Raw genomic sequence first — 19,500 nt, forward strand, 5'->3', positions numbered from 1 at the left:
TCCAAAGTGAAATTCAGTCCAAATTTTAGGGAAAAAATTGTTTTACTACAATGTAGCTTCCTAAAATGGTGGCTGGAGTAGTCTTAGAAAGAATGGGGAAAAAACCTTCAAACTTGCTTGTGCAGAGGCAGTCTTCTTCTCTCTTGATTGAAAAAGACCTACTGAAGACCTGTGTTGAGAGTGATGACGTCACTGCGCACAGTCAGTGTGATTATATGGTGATGTCACGACATCATCATATGCGACCTGTGTGATCACGTGGTGATGTCATCATGCTCACCGCAGGTCATTTGGCGGGTCCTTTAGCGGAAGTGGACGGCCTATCAAGTGGCTGAGGTGAGCATAATTTTTTAACCCCAGATTAACCTTCTGAGCACCTGAATGTGAGCCTCAGCGCTGAATGTGGCATCTAAGCAGTTAAATGAAGGGAGAAGAGATGATCGCCATTCCCCGTCATCATGGCCGCTCCGTACAATGAAAAGTGAAGTTAACTAAGTTCGGAAAAGCTGCCAAATCGAATTTTTGAAAACGTTGCTTGTCTTCAACTTATAGTCAAATGAGTAAAAGTCACACAGTGCATGCAACTTGCGGCACACAAAGTCAACATGTCTGGATTTTTTTGCAACTGTTGCATCGCAGTTGTAGCATATCAAGTGTCGCATTGGAGCACTATTGACATATATTACATGGAATGTTGCGCAGTTAGTGAACGCTCTGGAAATGCTGCGTGTGCAATTCCATAGCCCCATGATTTACATCCACACCCTTTTCCCCAGTGTAACCATGAGCAAAATGTAATAGTGACAACAGAAGCTTATTTTAGACAGGAAGATCTGTATGAAGTGTGTAGTGATACTGCATATTGTATTCTTACTGTATAGTTTTGTTTATTACTTTATTTAGAAAATGGAAACGTGAACCCTATTCCTAATCACTATTACTAATAGTATAGGCAAACATATAATATCTGTCTTTTCATTTGAACCCAAAGAAGGAGAAACTGAGGCTGGTTCAAGAGAATGATCAACTAGAAAAAGAAAATAAATTCATATTGCTGTGCATTAAATGAGTAAAATCAGATGTTATCATTTCTCCTCTGCTCTCGTCATATGCTAAAAATAAGAATTTTTAAATGATTTCAATTTTTTCACATCAAAGTATTCAACAAAAAAAAAAATAAAAAATGAATCAAGCTTTCAAGTACTATTAAAAATACTCCAATGATAAATAGTATTTGGAAGAGATTTATTTTATGCTGAGCTCTTTTGCAAAAATGAAATAAAAGAAATGTGATCTATCGCTATGCTCGGCACATGGTGGTACTCGACCACATACCATATGTGCTCGAGCGCCATGTTCGAATCTCCTCCCAGCTTGTTTCTATGCAGCCAATAACCGTGCAGGTAAGTACTGCCATCACTGTAATGCCGTAGCCTTGTTGGTTACTGCCATTACAGTGATTGGCTGGCCGAAACACGTGATCGGGTGCATATATAGCACCCGATGGTGCGTGTTCGGCTCATTATTGGTCAGGGAGAGCTGCGCTTAGGAATGGACAGATAGTCTAGGGAGTGTGATCGCAATCTATTTAGTTGAAAAACTTTTTAAAGACCCAAAAGTCCTTTTAAAGACTATTGTGTGTGGTGGCAGAAATATAATATAGCCATCAATATTTTTTTTTCATACTTTTCCATACTTTTTCTATAGAGGGTGTCTGCAGTGACTTGTGACATCTGTGCAATACCTTGTGTGTGTCAGGGTCAGAGATAGAAAAAATATAAGTGAAATGTAGTATTTTTTCCATACTTTTACGCACTTTTCCTATAGAAGGGTGTCTGCAGTGACTTCTGACCTCTGTGCAATACCTTGTGTGTGTCAGGGCCAGAGACAGAAAAAATATAAGTGAAAACTAGTATATTTTTTCCATACCTTTACGTACTTTTCCTATAGAAGGGTGCCTGCAGTGACTTGTGACATCTGTGCAATAACTTGTGTGTGTCAGGGCCAGAGATAGAAAAAATAAGTGAAATCTATTTTCCCTTTTCCATACTTTTCCATACTTTTTCCATATACTGTGCTTGCTGTGAACTGTGACATCCGTGCTACATATTGTGTGTCAAGCGAGCATATAACATATAATTTGAAGAAGGCGAGCATTAAGGGACTAGGAAGTGGCCGTGATGCTGATGGTTCACGCAGAGACCGTGGCCCTGGGTGCGTTGAAACTGTGCCTGCAGCCAGAGCACAAGAAAAACAATCATCCACGATACCTAGCTTCATGTCCCAGTTTGCAGGGAGTCGCAGGACAAAACTCTTGAAGTCAGCGCGAACAGGTGTTGCTTGGATTGCAGCAGATAATGATTCTAGTCAGTTAAGCCCCACCCTGTCTTTCACCAAGTCCAGTCTCAGTAGCCAAGAGTCTGGTCAACAGGATCCTCACCCTGATCCTCCTTCCTCCAACCATGGAGGGTCTGGCCAAACAAGTGATCCCACACTCGGATATTCTGAGGAGCTCTTTTCATTGCTATTACTTGATTTGGCCCTCTCGCCAAGCACGCTTGAAGAGGGACATGAGATCTTGTGCCCTGATTCCCAACCTCTACAGCATCCACAGTCACAAGAAGATGACAGAGGGGAATGGCAATTAGTGTGTAATGAGGTGGATGATGATGACACACAGTTGCCATTGAGTCAACCGCAATTACTGTCTCAAGAGGCTGATAAAGAGGATGATACAGAGTTGTCAATCACTGAGGTTGTGGTTGGGTCAACAAATCAGGAGGATGATCAGAGTGAGGAAGTGGAAGGGGACTTGGTAGATAATGAGGTCACTGACCCAACCTGGGAAGGTGGAAAGCCGAGCGAGGACAGCAGTACAGAGGGGGAGTGATCTGCAGCTCCGCAACAGGCTGGAAGAGGCAGTGGGTTGGCAAAAGGGAGAAGGCGGGCCACACCAAACAGGCCCGCAACTGTTTCACTGAGCACCCCCTTGTGTAAATCTCCCTTGCCAAGGGGTAGGTGTTCCGCAGTATGGCGCTTTTTTGAGGAAAGTGTGGACGACAAAAGAATAGTAGTTTGCAACCTGTGCCACACCAAAATGAGCCAGGGCGTGAACACTAGCAACTTCACCACCACCAGCATGATCCACCACATGGCATCCAAGCACCGTAATAAGTGGGACGAGCACCTGGGTCCACAATGTCTGTGGGTCAAACCACTGCCTCCTCTTCCCCTATGGTACGTGCTGGCCAATTGCCTGTCAAAGGCGCAGGCGAGGATGTCTCCCGCCCTGCACCTGGACCTTTGTAAGCACCATCAGTGACAAAATCCACTTCCCTGTCCCAGCGCAGCTTCCAAATGTCCTTACTCCAGGCATTTGAATGCAAGAGCAAATACCCAGCCACCCACAGGCCATAGCACTTAATGCACACCTTTCCTAATTCCTGGCCCTGGAAATGTTGTCATTTAGGCTTGTGGACACTGAGGCCTTCCACAGCCTGATGTTGTCCGTCCCACGGTTCTCTGTCCCCAGCCGCCATTGTTTTTCAAGGTGTGCCTTGCCTGCCTTACACCAACATGTGTCCTGAAACGTCACACTTGCCCTGACCAATGCAGTTACTGGGAAGATCCACTTAACCACGGACACATGGACAAGTGCATTCGGGCAGTGAAGCTACAATTCCCTGACTGCACACTGGGTGAACGTTGTGGAGGCCGGGAGCGAGTCGCACCCTGGGATGGCACAGGTGCTACCGACGCCGAGGATTGCGGGCCCTACGCCGATCAGGGTTTCCGCCAGCACATACGTTAGTGGCTCCAACCCCCACTTCTCCTCCGGCTCCTCCTCCACCTCAGAATTATCCGCGTGCAACACCAGTCATCCGCCGGTAGCTGGAAGAAGTGCAGCACTGCAGTCGGGAAGTGTCAACAGGCCATGCTGAAGCTGATATGCTTACGGGATAAACAGCACACCACCGCAGAGCTGTTGCAGGGTATAAGAGATCAGACTGAGATGTGGCTCTCACCACTCAACCTACAACTAGGCATGATTGTGTGTGATAATGGCCGTAACTTGGTAGCGGCTTTGGAGCTCGGCAAGCTCACACACATCCCATGCCTAGCCCACGTCTTAAACTTAGTGGTTCAGTGGTTTCCTTAAAACCTACCCCAATTTGCCTGAGCTACTGGTAAAGGTGTGCCACGTGTGTGCACATTTCCACAAGTAAATCGACAGCTTCAGCTGTTGTGTGACATGAGCACGCGCTGCAACTCCACGTGTGACCAGCAGAGGGCAGTAGTGGAATACCAGCTGCTATATGGTTGTGGCATTTCCTGTCAGCTTCCGCTAATCAGAAGCGAGGAGTGGGCATGGATGTCTGACCTCTGTGAGGTTTTAAGAAACTTTGAGGCATCAACACAGATGGTGAGCGGCGATAACACTATTATCAGCGTAACTATCCCACTTCTGTGTCTACTCAAACACTCGCTGCTCACAATTAAGGCCGATGCTTTGCATGTAGAAGTGGTGGAAATGGGGAAAGACAATACACAGGGTGATAGCCAGACCACCCTCAGGTAATCTGCTCACCGCAAATTGGATGATGATGATGATGACGAGGAGCAGGAGACGGTTCCTTTGCTACAGAGGGTAGTACCCATGGAAGTTTTATTCCATCTGTTAAGCGTGGATGGGCAGAAGAGGAGGAAGAGGATGAGGAGATTGAGAGTCATCCTTCTGATGACGACAGCAAAGTCTTGCCTGTTGGTACTCTGGCACATATGGCTGACTTCATGTTGTGCTGCCTTTCCCGCGACCCGCGCGTTATACACATTTTAGACAACACGGATAACTGGGTGTTCACCCTTCTCGACCGCCACTACAAAGAGAACTTGTCATCTCTCATTCCTCAGGTGGAGAGGACGAGCAAAACGGTGCAATACCAGAAGGTACTTATGGAAAAATTGCTCCAAAAATTTAAATCTGACAACGCTGGCGGCAGAGTCCTTACTTCCTTGTAACAGTAACAGAGCCAAGCTGTGTGCATAGATACAGTAACAGGACCAAGCTATGTGCATAGATACAGTAACAGGACCAAGCTGTGTGCATAGATACAGTAACAGGACCAAGCTGTGTGCATAGATACAGTAACAGGACCAAGCTGTGTGCATAGATACAGTAACAGGACCAAGCTATGTGCATAGATACAGTAACAGGACCAAGCTGTGTGCATAGATACAGTGACAGGACCAAGCTGTGTGCATAGATACAGTGACAGGACCAAGCTGTGTGCATAGATACAGTAACAGAGCCAAGCTGTGTGCACAGATACAGTAACAGGACCAAGCTGTGTGCATAGATACAGTGACAGGACCAAGCTGTGTGCATAGATACAGTAACAGGACCAAACTATGTGCATAGATACAGTGACAGGACCAAGCTGTGTGCATAGATACAGTAACAGGACCAAGCTATGTGCATAGATACAGTAACAGGACCAAGCTGTGTGCATAGATACAGTAACAGGACCAAGCTGTGTGCATAGATACAGTAACAGGACCAAGCTGTGTGCATAGATACAGTAACAGGACCAAGCTGTGTGCATAGATACAGTAACAGGACCAAGCTATGTGCATAGATACAGTAACAGAGCCAAGCTATGTGCATAGATACAGTGACAGGACCAAGCTATGTGCATAGATACAGTAACAGGACCAAGCTGTGTGCATAGATACAGTAACAGAAACAAACTATGTTCATAGGAACAGTAACTGGCTATGGGCATAGGTACAGTAAAATAACCAAACTCATTTAATGATAGTCACAGTGAATAAAGTGTATAATATTGTCTAATAAGAAATTTGTTGTGCTGTGGCTACATAAATGACGTCTCATACATTTTATGCATCTACACATGAATTTCCATTTGTGATGGGAAACTTGTTTATTATCTAACGCAATTTATGTCCAAGTTCCATGTAAGGCCTCTTTCACACTTCGGATCCGGCGTGTACTCCACTTGCCGGAATTACACGCCGGATCCGGAAAAACGCAAGTGTACTGAAAGCATTTGAAGACAGATCCGTCTTCAAAATGCTTTCAGAGTTACTATGGCAGCCAGGACGCTATTAAAGTCCTGGTTGCCATAGTAGGAGCGGGGAGCGGGGGAGCGGCATACTTACAGTCCGCGCGGCTCCCGGGGCGCTCCAGAGTGACGTCAGAGCGCCCCATGCGCATGGATGACGTGCCATGCGATCACGTCATCCATGCGCCTGGGGCGCCCTGACGTCACTCTGGAGCGCCCCGGGAGTCGCACAGATGGTAAGTATGCTGCTCCCCCGCTTCCCGCTACACTTTACCATGGCTGCCAGGACTTTAGCATCCTGGCAGCCATGGTAACCACTCTAAAAAAGCTAAACGTCGGATCCGGCATAGCTCCGAAACGACGTTTAGCTTAAGGCCGGATCCGGATCAATGCCTTTCAATGGGCATTAATTCCGGATCCGGCCTTGCGGCAAGTCTTCAGTTTTTTTGGCCGGAGCAAAAAGTGCAGCATGCTGCGGTATTTTCTCCGGACAAAAAACGTTCCGTTCCTGAAGACATCCTGATGCATCCTGAACAGATTTCACTCCATTCAGAATGCATTAGGATAATCCTGATCAGGATTCTTCCGGCATAGAGCCCCGACGACGGAACTCTATGCCGGAAGACAATAACGCAGGTGTGAAAAAGCCCTTATGTCTGTATATACAAAATGCCCTCCCTTGTACGTCACATTTGGGAGATTATTCGCCCTGAAATCTTTTTAGGTTAAAAAAAGGTCTACAGCTTGGCTTTAGGAAAAGGGGAAAAGATTCATAGCTATACTGGTCTCCTGGTTAGATGCTACAGCTGTCACTCAGAGCAAAGGGAAGAGCTGTCAAACAGCTCAATTCAGAAAGCACTGTGCAGTACAGGACCACTTCCAATGCAGTTAAAGAGGCTCTGTCACCAGGATCAACCCTATTAAACCAACATACTGGCTGGTAGGGCTCATCATGCTAATTAAAACTATACATTTCCTTTGTCTGCATGCTAAACATCTGCAGAGAAATCAGTGTTTTTATTCATATGCAAATGAGACCTTTGATCTGGGGGCTGAATTGTTTGAGCATTGTTTTGTAACAACCGCTGTGCTCTGCACACTCCCCCCTCCCCTTGATTGACAGTGCTAAACATCAGGCTGAGGGCAGAGCCCTGTCCAACATCTGTGTGCTGGCATATAAAAATCATATACACTATGTACTATAGCTTCACCATACTGATATCTGCTCAGAAAGCTAATCTACATATTACCACTTTATTTTACATGCACCATATATGATTAAAAAGACACCAGTAACACGTGTTAGCTTATAAACATGGGAAAAAAAACATTTTTCTCTGCATGGTAATATAGCTTGGTGATATAGTATGTATGTAGAGAACCCAGGTTCAAGCCTATGGAGAGTCATTTTTTTTTTTATATTTTCTTTTTATATTTTTTATTTAAAATCATATTAAAGGCTATACTATAATAAATAATGCATAATCATTTATTATTATTTTTAATATTAATAATAATAAAAATAAATAATATGACTATATTGAGAATGTATGGGGTAATTTATCAAACTGGTGTAAAGTAGAACTGGCTTAGTTGCCCATAGCAACCAATCAGATTGCGCCTTTCATTTTTGACAGCCCCTTTTGAAAATGGTGAAATCTGATTGGTTGCTATGGGCAACTAAGCTAGTTCTACTTTACACCAGTTTGATAAATGACCACAATATTGTTTATTTTTTTAGTTTTTGCTAAAATGTATTACTTGTTTATTCACAGACACAATATATGAATAAAAAGAAACCAGTAATATTTATTAGCTTTCTGGAAAAAAAAAAATTATTCTCAATATGAAAAGGATATTGTTTTTTCGTATGGGTTAAATGTGGAAAAAATAAAAAAAAACTTTGAAGTTTCGACCAAGATTCAAACCTCGGATCTCTACATGCAAAACCAATAACTTAACCACTAACATTGTGTGGTACTAACATTACCACACAGAGAAACATGTTCTTCCATGCTTATAAGATAACACATACTACCGGTGTCTTAATAATCATACATTGGACTTTTGAATAAGGCCCTCATGCACACGGCCGTTGCCCAGCCGTATCGCGGCCCGCAAATATATGCTCCCCGCATTACGGATGCAGACCCATTCACTTGAATGGGTCCACAATTCAAAGCTGCGGTGCAGAACGGAGGCACACGCGAACCCCACAGAAGCACTACGGAGTGTGGTGCGGACGGATCACGGACCCATTCAAGTTGAGGTCCCCAATGCATGGAACGGCCACACAAGACTGTGTGCATGAGGCCTAAAGCAGTGATGTATATTATCTTTCTGAGCAGATATCAATGTTGTGAAGCTATAGTACATACTGTATATTATATGTATATGCTAGCACACAGCTTTAGGACACAATTGAAAGGAGGCACTTTGGATGACACAAGTAAATTACTAAGTGGTATATACTGAGGATCTAAGCATGATAGGGGCAATTTCAGGAGATGAAACAACCATTTTAAAAGGATTGCCCCACAAAAAATATTCTACAGTCTCTGTCACGGAAGGTGTACAGGAAACAAGACAATGCAAAATGAATATATGACTCACTGGATCCAAAACTAAGGAACAAAAGGGAGACCCCTGCATAAGACCTGGCCCTCTCCCTGACTGCTCAGCCTATGCGAACACCCCAATGGTGGATGATCACATATCCTCGTACCTCGACTATATAACACCTGAACACCCTACAATAGTGAGGGGACACGACCACCGGCTCCCTACTCTAGACACGGAGGGAGTCAGGGTCACCTGGGATCCAGCAAACAGAAAATCACAAATGAATGTACAACACTTATCTTGTAGAAGACTGGGAAATAGGATCAGCATGCACACACACTCCAGGAAGTTGTATAAACCGCACACTAATGCATTATGGGGAGGAATTTAAAGGGATGCAATCAGTCCAACTACAAGACAGCTGAGAGAGGCTAACGAGATGAGGAACTGAAAACCAAAACAAAGAAAGCTCAAGGAGGAGGTTCTGAAAGGCATCTGTCAAAGCTTCTCAGATGTCTGGTTGTGACAGTTTCCAAACCAGTACCTGGATCTGAAAACTTTTGTAATTGGAAGTAATTAACTTTCGCTACCAGCGCATGTGCAGCGGGTGTCATGGTCGGCAGGTCTCTGCTGTTTGAAACAGCAGAGACCTTCTGCTTATTACCGCGACCGGCAATAATGCCGATCACGGTAAATAAAGCCTTTAGATGCCGTGATCCTTCTGGGAATCCCACAGATATCCACTGTGGCCAATGGGGATGCCGGTAACTGGTTTGAATGCCCTGGATCTCGCTGAAGAGACTTAGAGTATTCAAACTGCAATTCTTATTTTGGCCACCAGATGGTAGGCCAACATAAGAAATGAGCAATAGATATTAATAAAGTCATTTTAAAAATAAATAATTGTTCAAAATTAAATATTTTAAAATATATATTTTTAGGCTCATATATGAGCTTTAAAATCATTACAAAAAATAACAAAACTTAAAAAATATATAAAAAATGAATCACTAAAAAAGTTATGGGGGTCAGAATATGGTGATATGATGGTGATTTCAAAGTTTATAATTAATTTTTAAACTATTTAGACATAAAAAAACTATACATATGGGGTATTTTTGTAATTGTATTGACCCAGAGAATGAAGATCATGGGTCAGTTTTGCCGCAAATGAAGCTCCGTGGGAACAAAACCTGTAAAACTGCGGAAGAATAGCATTTATTTTTTCCAATTCCACCCCATTTGGAATTTTTTTATCACTTCCCACTACATTGTATGCTAAATTAATGGTGGCATTAGAAAGTACAACTTGTTCCGCAAAAAATAAGCCCTCATAAAGCTATGTGTATGGAAATATAAAAAGGTTATGGCTCAAAGAAGATAGGGAAGAAAAATGAAAATGCAAAAACAAAAAGACCTCCGGTAGTGAAAGGATTAAAAATGTTCTATAGCCACTGAGTTATTCAATAAAATGTATCTGTATATAACCATCTGCTCTTTGTTTTTTTTTATTTCTTATTTCTTTGTCCTTCTCCCTAAATGGCTGCACATGCTCAGTTTCATCCTTCAACTGCCTTCTGAGCTGTGATAGGGAGAGCGCTCCAGCATAAAAAGACACTCTCCTTGAGCTCCAGCAGAAAAGACACTCCCCTTGAGCTCCAGCAGAAAAGACACTCCCCTTGAGCTCTAGCAGAAAATACACACCTCCTGAGCTCCAGCAGATAATACACACAGCCTGAGCTCCAGGAGAAAAGACACTCCCCTTGAGCTCCAGCAGAAAAGACACTCCCCTTGAGCTCCAGCAGAAAAGACATTCCCCTTGAGCTCCAGCAGAAAATATACTCCCCTTGAGCTCCAGCACAAAAGACATTCCCCTTGAGCTCCAGCACAAAAGACACACCTCCTGAGCTCCAGCAGAAAAGACACTCCCCTTCAGCTCCAGCGGAAAAGACACTCCCCTTGAGCTCCAGCAGAAAAGACACTCCCCTTGAGCTCCAGCAGAAAATACACTCCCCTTGAGCTCCAGCAGAAAATACACTCCCCTTGAGCTCCAGCAGAAAATACACACCTCCTGAGCTCCAGCAGAAAATACACACAGCCTGAGCTCCAGTAGAAAAGACACTCACATTGAGCTCCATCAGAAAATACAGATCAGATTAGGTGTCAGCTTGATATAAATCTAGCAGAGCAATGAATAGTGAGATTTCTGGATCCATGTGAGGTAAAGAAATAATCCCACTTATTAACTGGGATTCTGTACCAGAGTTAAGGGTCCCCTGTGTCTAGAAGTGTGACAACGCATTAATGGTCATATCATAGGCATAACTGCTGCCTTCCAGTGGCGTCAAAAGGGGTTGTTGTAACTTCTGTGGTTCTTGCCTGCATTGTTTTACATGGATTATTGCAATATATTCCCTCCTCTGGCTTGCTGAGGAGCTCTCATGTCTTCTCATGCATGTTGCTGCTAAGCCATAAGGAGTGGTCTTTAAGGGTTTTTTTGTTACCTTGTGCACCTACGGGTGAGCTGCTGATTCGCAGCGTTAACTGCATTGCTGATATTTAATATCCATACAATTTATTTATTTATATGTTGTCTTTTATGATGTCATCTAATAAAATGTATTATCATATATGTGTGTTTCAGTTTTTTGGTAATATTGAGTATTTTCTCACACATAGCTTTTCATCTTTTTGATGATTGTCTCAGTTATATTCTGATATATATTGCAGCAGTGGCTGATACTACTAACAACAAGCATATAAGAAAAGATGTAGAAGAGAGAACCCTAACACGAAAAAGGTTAAAAAAAAATATATATATTGGGTAATTGACTTTTTTTGTAGAATGAGAGGCAGTTAGGCCAATCTACATTTTTTGGGGGGATCGCATACGGACCAGTTGATTTCTATGAGTCACTAGTAATGAGCGGCCAGTCCCATATTCGAATTTGCGATATTTAGCGAATATTCGTCTTCGAGATTATTTTTGCGATTGCGATAAACCTGCAATGTAAAAAATCACGTAATGCGAAATTGATCAAAAACTTATATATATATATATATATATATATATATATATATAGCACTATATATAGTGTTATAAATTCTTTTTCAGTATATGATGAATATTCGAAAAAACGAATATATAGCAATATAGCGAATATTCGTAAAATACACATAGACTGCAATTTAGCAAATATAATGCTATAACCTTTTTTTTTTTAAGCTGTAATTTTTCTGCGGCATGACGTAGGGGTGCGTGCCGCGCTCCTCCTCCTTCCGTCCCCTCCCCCTCTTCCCGCCTCTGGCTGCAATGTGGCTCGCTGAGCCCAGCTGAGACCTTCCGGGAGCTGGTGCCTGAGTTACGCTGTGTTCTGCCGCCTGTGGAGTTACCTATGGGGTGAAGAAATTCTGATGCGTAGACTGGAGCAGATGCCCTGAGACGCTGCTTTAACTAGTATTATTGTTCCTTTTCCTGACCGGAGGGGGATGAAGACCGGGGCCTGTTGCGTCTGAAAGTGTGGACACTTACCTCCGGTGGGTGACGCGCTCCGGGTGTGGGGGTGCTCCTGCGCTTTTCTCTTCCCTGGGAGGGAGGTGGACACTCCATTGTTCCCAGTGGATAACCCGTTTGGTCGTGGATGCCGGTGGGGTTAGTTGTGGAGGCTTGACTGGGACGTTGCGGAGTCTGGGGGTCCCTAGCCTTTTGGAGTACCTGAGAGGGGGTGAGACCGTAGAGGAATCCCAGTACTGGTCCAATGTCACCGGTGTCTGTAAGGTGCTGCTGTCTGCCTTTTGCCCCTGTGTCCGGATGCGATTGCCCGTTGGATCAATAGCAGGTGCCGGGAGGCATTGGAGGCATTTAACCGGGTGATCTGATAAAATTGGGTGGAAATTGTGATGCCTGAGGGGGACCTTACCTGATACACTACCGGTGAACTGTATGACATGCGCCTGGGGGCCCTTACCTGATACACTACCGGTGAACTGTATGACACGCGCAAGATATGAGCAAGGACCCCAGGATATACAGTGCCCTCTTTGTTTCTCCTCTCCTTTGCCCTGCTGCTATTTGATCTAGATTGACACTTTTTGGCATATTGTTACTTAACCCTGAGTGATATTCAGGGGTTACAGGAGCCCCCCGCCTACACATTTGGGACTTTAAGTTGATGTAGGTGTGGGCGTGATTGTGTGCACAGCTGATCTTTTGTTTTCTTTTTTTTTTGTTTTCTTTTTCTTTTTCCTGTGTGTTATATGTACCTAGTGTATATGTACCTGCTTTTTCTATACAGCGTTGATAGTTATAGGCTATGTATATATGTTACACATGCTATAAACTCGACATTTATGCCCCTATGTGCACAAAATAGGCTGGTGGGGACTTAGAGTTAAGCATATTGCCCGGATATATTGTGGTCTCCTAGTAGGCTCCCTAAAAATGCCGCCAAAATATTGTAAATCAGGAGGGATTTCTTCGCCGAAAGGGGGCCTGCATGGAAATCCCCAGGCTCGACTAGATACATTTCTGAACTTACCACCACACAAAACTCGGGAGGTGTGCAAAGATCAGCCCCACAGGTTAAGCAGGGAGTGGCTAGCACGGATCGTCCAGAGCCTGGTACTTTAAAAGATACCATGTCTCAGAGTGAAGGTTTTGAGAGCATTAATAAAAAACTTGCGGATATCCTGGAAGTAGTAAACTCTACATAGTGCAAGGAGACGTCACGATAATCAGAGACGAGATGATTAAATTGAGATTGAAGGTGAAGGAACTGGAATCTGTTGTTAACTCTGCAACGTTAGAGAACAGTCAATTAAAAAAGAGACTAGAAGGTAGACTAAGATCGCTCCTGGCTCAGAAGGAAAGTGATAGAGCTGGAGGACAGGTCAAGTAGATACAATATGCGGCAGGTAGGCTTCCCAGAAGGGGCAGAACAGGATAATCCTGCTAACTTTATCCAAAAATGGCTGGTTGAAAATTTAGGGCCGGATCACGATGTAGCTACCTTTTGTGTGGAAAGGGCCCATAGAATCCCTTCCAAAAAACCTCCTCCAGGGGCCCCCTCTAGAGCAATCTTGGCGAAACTAGTCTGCTCAAAAGACCGGGACTGGGTACTTAGACGTAAAAGAGAAGTATTAAATACATATTTTGATGGTAATCGGATATCAATATACCCAGATTTTTCACGAGAGACCCAAATGAAAAGAAGATCTTTTGTTGAGGTTAAAAAAAGATCGCAGTAAACATTAAGTACTCCATGTTATACCCTGCCAAGCTGAGGGTGGTATATAATGATTCTGTCCGCTTTTTCCCTACACAGGTGGATGTTGTTCAATGGCTGGACTCTATGGGGCTATAAATAAAATCTAAATGTGGCGAGGTGGGAAGGGGGAAGTGGCTGGGGGGGAGGTTTGGTGGATTGGAAAAGGTTGATGGGGAAGGCGATATTCCTTATCAACCATGGAGAGGGTGTTCTGGGGGTGGGTATAAGGGTATATTTTGGGGGTGGGTATTGGTGAGGGAATGGCTGTCGTCACTTGCTGTGTGGTCTTATGTGTCTCTCTCCTAGATGGGAAATTAGGATCATTGGTTATTAATTGTCTATGTCAGGTAACATTCTATTCTAGAATGTGAGAGGGTTGGGAGACAGGGTGAAGAGGACGGTGGTGTTTGATCAGGTAGCCCGTCATCTGCCGGCTATTGTGGTACTGTTAGAAACCCATGGAACAGTGGACAGGCTCTATACATTGAAAAGAAAATGGGCTTCTTTTGAATATCATGCTTGCTTCTCCTCTTATTCAAGAGGGGTTAGTGTTTAAATCCATGGTGGTATGGAATTCCTACCGGTAGATAACATGATTGATAAAGAAGTAGGATTTGTCTTCTTGCATGGGTACTGGAAAGGACAAGAGATAATAATGGCGTTCATATATATTCCTCCACCATATAAATCAACTGTCTTCTCTTTATTAACCAATTATCTGGCCACAAAAACCCCCTGTCCGCTACTAGTAGCCGGAGATTTTAATTCGGTACTTGACTGGATTGGATTGTTTTTCTACCTCTTCTGGGCAAGGTCGGACTGGATCTACTTTGAGTTCAATTTGCCAGGAGCTGGGGCTGTTTGATATCTGGTGCCACCTCTATGGCAATAAGATAATTTATTCATGCTTGTCACGGACGGTGTACAGGAAACAAGACAATGCAACATGCATATATGACTCACTGGATCCAAAGCTAAGGAACCAAAAGGGAGACCCCTGCACAAGAGCTGGCACTTTCCCTGGCTGCTCAGCCTATGCAAAAATCCCAAAGGTGGATGGTTGCATATCCACGTACCTCGACTATATAACACCTGAACACCCTACAATAGTGAGGGGACATGACCACCGGCTCCCTACACCAGACACGGAGGGAGTCAGGGTCACCTGGGATCCAGCAAACAAAAAATAACAGATAAATGTACAGCACTTAACTTAGTAGCAGACTGGGAAATAGGATCAGCATGCACACACACTCCAGGAAGAAGTATAAGCCGCCCAGTAAAGCATTATGGGGAGGAATTTAAAGGGAAGCAATCAGTCCAACTACATGACAGCTGAGAGAGGCTAACGAGATGAGGAACTGAATACCACAACAAAGAAAACTCAAGGAGGAGGTTCTGAAAGGCCTCTGTCAGAGCTTCTCAGCTGTCTGGTTGTGACAATGCTTCAGCCACTCCTATGGGTCAATGTCCCGTATTGATCTGGCTTTTGCAAGTCGTGATCTGTGTCATCAAATTTTGAAAATGAAGTATGAACCTCACGGAATCTCAGATCATTCTCCAGTCCTGATCTCGCTCAGAGAGGTGGATCCTCCAACTTCAGGCAGAACTTTTAAACTGAATTTGCATTGGCTGGATGTGATAGGAGAGCAAGCTCGGATAGATCATGAAATACAGGAATTTTGGGGCTTCAATGTAGGCTCGACACATATTCATTACGTGTGGGATGCATTGAAAGCCCATATAAGGGGTATATACTTTTCCAAAATTAACCGGTATAGGTCTGATCTTCGCCAAAGGGAACAACAGCTGACAGAGACAATCAGTAGACTACATGATGTATTGATTGCTCACTATAATGAGCAAAATATAACCCAGTTAAAGGAGGCCAATGCACAGCGGAAGACACTTTTATATAGCAATGCTCAACATAAGCTCCTTTTCCAGGGTCAAAATCGCTTTTGCGAATCGGGTAAAACGGGAAAGTTCTTAGCACGTTTGGTTGCTAATCAGAAAGAAGCTACTAGTATAAGTGAGATCAGGAACCCAAAAGGTAATAGGGTGAGGTCTCCAGAGTTGATTAGGGAGGAATTTGTGAAATATTACTCTATGCTCTATCAGTCTGATACTTTACTTGGACGGGATAAAATGGAGAAATTTTTACAACAATTAGGACTCCCCCAGTTAGAACCACAGGATAGGGAAATCTTGGATCATCCTATTGATCTGGAGGAGATACGATCAATTCTTCCATTATTGAAATATAGTTCATCCCCTGGTCCTGACGGCTTGCCGTTTGAACTCTATAGGTACCATGCTAAATCGCTCCTTCCAATTCTTTTGCGGGTCCTGAATGAATCCTGTGTATCTGGTGCTCTCCCTCCATCATTTAGAGAGGCAGTGGTTACCTTGGTGCTGAAAAAGGATAAAGATAGATGCGATATGGGATCTTATAGACCCATATCGCTCATAAATACAGATTACAAGATCTTTGCCAAAATACTGGCTAATCGCCTGAAAAGGGTCATAGCCTCTCTGGTCCATCATAATCAGATGGGATTTATTCCGGGCCGACAAATACAGACGAGTCTATATAGGGTGTATCTGAACCTCTCAGTCGGGGGTAGTGTAGACCACTCCGTCCTGTCTTTAGATGCCGCAAAGGCGTTTGACAGGATGGAGTGGTCTTTTTTGTGGACTACCATGTCTCATTTTGGACTGGGGACTGCATTTATAGAGATGACTCAAATGTTATATGAACAGCCGTTAGCCCGGATAAATATAAATGGTATTTGTACCTCGCGCATTATGATGCGGCGGGGGATGAGACAGGGATGCCCTCTCTCTCTCCTCTTCTGTTTGTCTTATTTATTGAACCATTGGCCTGTAAGATCTGTTTAGATAACAGCATAGACGGCTTTGGGGTGGCGGGAGTGAGCGATAAAATAAGACTTTATGCTGATGATGTTATCCTGTTTTTGGACCGGGGATGGAAAATCCTCCCTTATGTGATGACAGTAATAGAGGACTTTGGTAGATTCTCGGGCTATTTGATTAATTGGTCCAAGTCATCGCTCCTCCCGCTAAACCGCAAGGCCGTAGATGAGGGGAGTGGAGTAAGGGTTCTTGCCCCGAATGATACCTTGGATTATCTGGGGATCAAGATTGGTCTCCCTATAAAGAGGTTTTATGAACTTAATTCAGTTCCGGTCCTGAACAAAGTAAAGTCTAAAATATGCGGTTGGCAGAAACTGATTTTAGCTCAGACGGATCGAATAGCGCTGGTTAAGATGATTATACTCCCTATTGTGATGTACCCAATGTGTGCTTCCCCGGTATGGATCGATGATATCTTCTTTTATAGACTGGAGACCCTTATTAACGAAGAAAGAGGGTCTGAATAAAACAAAATTATCTATGGTTGTCGGAATTAGACGGTGGGCTATCATTTCCTTGCTTTCAGGGGTATTATTTATGTGCACAGGTTCAGCGTTGTTGTAGATTCACTGATAGTTTATTAGCACAATATTTGTTGCAGGTTTTGGGAAAACCAATAGAGAATATTTTTACATGTTTGGAGTCTGGCTATTTGGGGGTGAATAAGTCCCTATTGATTCCTTGGTCCCTACAGAGGGTTTGGAATAAGCTTAAGAGGATTTTGAAAGTCTCTCACTCTTTCGTTTTTACCCCTCTGTGGGATAATAGGAACTTGACGGAATTCTTTAAAATCACAGATTTTGCTTATTGGTCATGTAGGGGGGTGGTTAATACGTCTCATATTTTCGTAGGTGGTCATTTTAAATCCTTCTCTGACTATAATTTCACGGATAATACATTTTTAGATGTGTTTATGTATTCAAGGTTAAAACACGCCTATGAGGCTTCTAGGAGCAAAGGTTACATGTGTCCGCGGGAGAATGTGTTTTTTGATTATTGTTATGCCCAGATAGATGGGAGGGTTAAGATAGCTAGCCTTTATAGTAAATTACGAACAGCATTAGCAACTGTAACTTTATATAAAAGCCCGAGTAAGTGGGAGCAAGAGTTGCATTGCTCTCTATTACAATGGTTTGGTATTTACAGGAATGTAAGAAAGGCAACAGTTTCTAATGCCCATAGATTAATCCAATTTAAGATCCTCCATCAGTTGTACTATACTCCAAAAATCCAAGCGAAATTTCCCCGGAATAAAGGCAGAGACTGCGGATGCCCGAAGTGTGGATATGTGAATGCAGATTTTGGGCGCTTACTCTGAGAATGTAGTAAAATAAAAAGGTATTGGGAACAAGTTTTTGAAGCCCTACAGAAGGAGTCTTCCTCAAGGTATAGCCCTGGGATGGCGACAGTGCTGCTGGGAGACTATGCGTTAGATATGGAAGTCCCGGCCCGGGTTAGACAGATCTGGATGGGGGGTCTGATGGTGGCAAAAGTTATCTTAGGGCTCTTTCACACTTGCGTTGTTCTTTTCCGGCATAGAGTTCCGTCGTCGGGGCTCTATGCCGGAAGAATCCTGATCAGGATTATCCCCATGCATTCTGAATGGAGAGAAATCCGTTCAGAATGCATCAGAATGTCTTCAGTTCAGGACCGGAACTTTTTTGGGCCGGAGAAAATACCGCAGCATGCTGCGCTTTTTGCTCCGGCCAAAAATCCTAAACACTTGCCGCAAGGCCGGATCCGGAATTAATGCCCATTGAAAGGCATTAATCCGGATCCGGCCTTAAGCTAAACGTCGTTTCGGCGCATTACCGGATCCGACGTTTAGCTTTTTCTGAATGGTTACCATGGCTGCCAGGACGCTAAAGTCCTGTTTGCCATGGTAAAGTGTAGTGGGGAGTGGGGGAGCAGTATACTTACCGTCCGTGCGGCTCCCAGGGCGCTTCAGAGTGACGTCAGGGTGTCCCACGCGCATGGATGACGTGATTGCATGGATCATGTCATCCATGCGCATGGGGCGCTCCGACGTCATTCTGGAGCGCCCCGGGAGCCGCACGGACGTTAAGCATACTGCTCCCCACTACTACTATGGCAGCCAGGACTTTAATAGTATCCTGGCTGCCATAGTAACACTGAACGCATTTTGAAGACGGATCAGTCTTCAAATGCTTTCAGTTCACTTGCGGTGTTACGGATCCGGCGGGCACTTCCGGCAAATGGAGTACACGACGGATCCGGACAACGCAAGTGTGAAGGAGCCCTTAGTCAGACATTGGGGCTCTGTTTCTCCACCCTCGATAAATGAATGGATCCTTTACCATCTACAAATCAAAGAATATGTGGCTATGGAAAGGAAACTGAGAGCGGCACATACGACTCTTTAGACATAGTTACTGTTGAAAGGGTGACGCTTTTGACCGGAATTGGCAGTGACGACTATAAAGTTATGGGTCTTGTGATAAGGGATGCAAAAACATTTTCTGTTTTTAAAAATGGGTTTTTATTGTGCAAAAATAGTAAAAACTATGTATTTGGTATCGCTGTAATCATAATGAACCAGAGAATAAAGTTATCATGTTATTTAAACAATGTTTATAAAACTCAGTGGCAGTGTTGCTATTTTTCCCATCCCCCTTGCAGAAAGAGTTAAT

General features: G+C 43.7%; 1 protein-coding gene across 2 annotated transcripts in view; it reads right to left on the bottom strand.

Annotated features, from left to right (window-relative positions):
* LOC122943120 (coagulation factor XIII B chain-like) overlaps window positions 1-19,500 on the bottom strand; it is a 447,010-nt gene that overhangs the window by 182,085 nt on the left and 245,425 nt on the right. The gene's annotated exons all lie outside the window — the stretch shown is intronic.

The sequence above is a fragment of the Bufo gargarizans genome, chromosome 7 (genome assembly GCF_014858855.1).
Source record: "Bufo gargarizans isolate SCDJY-AF-19 chromosome 7, ASM1485885v1, whole genome shotgun sequence".
In the NCBI taxonomy this organism is placed as follows: Eukaryota; Metazoa; Chordata; class Amphibia; order Anura; family Bufonidae; genus Bufo; species Bufo gargarizans.